The sequence below is a fragment of the Mustelus asterias genome, chromosome 23 (assembly GCF_964213995.1).
Source record: "Mustelus asterias chromosome 23, sMusAst1.hap1.1, whole genome shotgun sequence".
NCBI classification, from domain to species: Eukaryota; Metazoa; Chordata; class Chondrichthyes; order Carcharhiniformes; family Triakidae; genus Mustelus; species Mustelus asterias.
Window position 1 is genome coordinate 34,308,536 of NC_135823.1, and position 3,073 is coordinate 34,311,608.

Here is a 3,073-nt window from a genome sequence, read left to right on the forward strand (position 1 = left end):
AGATCAGTGTTAATGAACAGCCAAGCAGACAACCCATCAATCTCATTATGTCCCAAATCATAATAGAGGGGTGGGAGAGAAGCCAGGGAGGGGGGGGGGGGTGAAAAGACAGGAGAAGAGCCGGGGGGGAGGGGGGGGGGGTGAGTGAGCAGGGGGGGGGTCAGTGAGCAGGGGGGGGGGTCAGTGAGCAGGGGGGGGGGGTCAGTGAGCGGGGGGGGGGGTCAGTGAGCGGGGGGGGGTGAGTGAGGCGGGGGGTGTGAGTGAGCGGGGGGGGTGTGAGTGAGCGGGGGGGGGGGGGGGGTGAGTGAGCGGGGGGGGGGGTGAGTGAGCAGGGGGGGGGTGAGTGAGCGGGGGGGGGTGAGTGTGCGGGGGGGGGGTGAGTGTGCGGGGGGGGGGTGAGTGAGCAGGGGGGGGGTGAGTGAGCAGGGGGGGGGTGAGTGAGCAGGGGGGGGGTGAGTGAGCAGGGGGGGGGTGAGTGAGCAGGGGGGGGGTGAGTGAGCAGGGGGGGGGTGAGTGAGCAGGGGGGGGGTGAGTGAGCAGGGGGGGGGGTGAGTGAGCAGGGGGGGGGTGAGTGAGCAGGGGGGGGGGTGAGTGAGCAGGGGGGGGGTGAGTGAGCAGGGGGGGGGTGAGTGAGCAGGGGGGGGGGTGAGTGAGCAGGGGGGGGGGTGAGTGAGCAGGGGGGGGGGTGAGTGAGCAGGGGGGGGGGTGAGTGAGCAGGGGGGGGGTGAGTGAGCAGGGGGGGGGGTGAGTGAGCAGGGGGGGGGGTGAGTGAGCAGGGGGGGGGGTGAGTGAGCAGGGGGGGGGGTGAGTGAGCAGGGGGGGGGGTGAGTGAGCAGGGGGGGGGTGAGTGAGCAGGGGGGGGGTGAGTGAGCAGGGGGGGGGTGAGTGAGCAGGGGGGGGGTGAGTGAGCAGGGGGGGGGGTGAGTGAGCAGGGGGGGGGGTGAGTGAGCAGGGGGGGGGTGAGTGAGCAGGGGGGGGGTGAGTGAGCAGGGGGGGGGGTGAGTGAGCAGGGGGGGGGTGAGTGAGCAGGGGGGGGGTGAGTGAGCAGGGGGGGAGAGGGGGGTGAGTGAGCAGGGGGGGGGGGGTGAGTGAGCAGGGGGGGGGGGAGTGAGCGGGGGGGGGTGAGTGAGCAGGGGGGGGGGTGAGTGAGCAGGGGGGGGGGTGAGTGAGCAGGGGGGGGGTGAGTGAGCAGGGGGGGGGTGAGTGAGCAGGGGGGGGGTGAGTGAGCAGGGGGGGGGTGAGTGAGCAGGGGGGGGGTGAGTGAGCAGGGGGGGGGTGAGTGAGCAGGGGGGGGGGTGAGTGAGCAGGGGGGGGGGTGAGTGAGCAGGGGGGGGGGTGAGTGAGCAGGGGGGGGGGTGAGTGAGCAGGGGGGGGGGTGAGTGAGCAGGGGGGGGGTGAGTGAGCAGGGGGGGGGGTGAGTGAGCAGGGGGGGGGGTGAGTGAGCAGGGGGGGGGTGAGTGAGCAGGGGGGGGGGTGAGTGAGCAGGGGGGGGGGTGAGTGAGCAGGGGGGGGGGGTGAGTGAGCAGGGGGGGGGGTGAGTGAGCAGGGGGGGGGGTGAGTGAGCAGGGGGGGGGGTGAGTGAGCAGGGGGGGGGGTGAGTGAGCAGGGGGGGGGGTGAGTGAGCAGGGGGGGGGGTGAGTGAGCAGGGGGGGGGTGAGTGAGCAGGGGGGGGGGTGAGTGAGCAGGGGGGGGGGTGAGTGAGCAGGGGGGGGGGTGAGTGAGCAGGGGGGGGGTGAGTGAGCAGGGGGGGGGTGAGTGAGCAGGGGGGGGGGTGAGTGAGCAGGGGGGGGGGTGAGTGAGCAGGGGGGGGGGTGAGTGAGCAGGGGGGGGGGTGAGTGAGCAGGGGAGGGGGGTGAGTGAGCAGGGGGGGGGTGAGTGAGCAGGGGGGGGGGTGAGTGAGCAGGGGGGGGGTGAGTGAGCAGGGGGGGGGTGAGTGAGCAGGGGGGGGTGAGTGAGCAGGGGGGGGGTGAGTGAGCAGGGGGGGGGTGAGTGAGCAGGGGGGGTGGGAGTGAGCGAGGGGGGGGGGTGAGCGAGCGGGGGGGGGGGTGGAGCGAGCGGGGGGTGGTGAGCGAGGGGGGGGGGTGAGTGAGCAGGGGGGGGGGTGAGTGAGCAGGGGGGGGGTGAGTGAGCAGGGGGGGGGTCAGTGAGCAGGGGGGGGGGTCAGTGAGCAGGGGGGGGGTGAGTGAGCAGGGGGGGGGTGAGTGAGCAGGGGGGGGGGTGAGTGAGCAGGGGGGGGTGAGTGAGCAGGGGGGGGGGTGAGTGAGCAGGGGGGGTGAGTGAGCAGGGGGGGGTGAGTGAGCAGGGGGGGGTGAGTGAGCAGGGGGGGGGTGAGTGAGCAGGGGGGGGGGTGAGTGAGCAGGGGGGGGGTGAGTGAGCAGGGGGGGGGTGAGTGAGCAGGGGGGGGGTGAGTGAGCAGGGGGGGTGAGTGAGCAGGGGGGGGTGAGTGAGCAGGGGGGGGTGAGTGAGCAGGGGGGGGTGAGTGAGCAGGGGGGGGGTGAGTGAGCAGGGGGGGGGTGAGTGAGCAGGGGGGGGTGAGTGAGCAGGGGGGGGGTGAGTGAGCAGGGGGGGGGTGAGTGAGCAGGGGGGGGGTGAGTGAGCAGGGGGGGGGTGAGTGAGCAGGGGGGGGTGAGTGAGCAGGGGGGGTGAGTGAGCAGGGGGGGGGTGAGTGAGCAGGGGGGGGGTGAGTGAGCAGGGGGGGGGGTGAGTGAGCAGGGGGGGGGTGAGTGAGCAGGGGGGGGGTGAGTGAGCAGGGGGGGGTGAGTGAGCAGGGGGGGGGGTGAGTGAGCAGGGGGGGGGTGAGTGAGCAGGGGGGGGGTGAGTGAGCAGGGGGGGGGTGAGTGAGCAGGGGGGGGTGAGTGAGCAGGGGGGGGGTGAGTGAGCAGGGGGGGGGTGAGTGAGCAGGGGGGGGGTGAGTGAGCAGGGGGGGGGTGAGTGAGCAGGGGGGGGGTGAGTGAGCAGGGGGGGGGTGAGTGAGCAGGGGGGGGGTGAGTGAGCAGGGGGGGGGTGAGTGAGCAGGGGGGGGGTGAGTGAGCAGGGGGGGGGTGAGTGAGCAGGGGGGGGGTGAGTGAGCAGG

General features: G+C 73.6%; 1 protein-coding gene across 1 annotated transcript in view; it reads left to right on the top strand.

Annotated features, from left to right (window-relative positions):
- The window catches only part of iqce (IQ motif containing E), an 84,151-nt gene that overhangs the window by 5,681 nt on the left and 75,397 nt on the right, over positions 1-3,073 (top strand). The window lies entirely within an intron of this gene.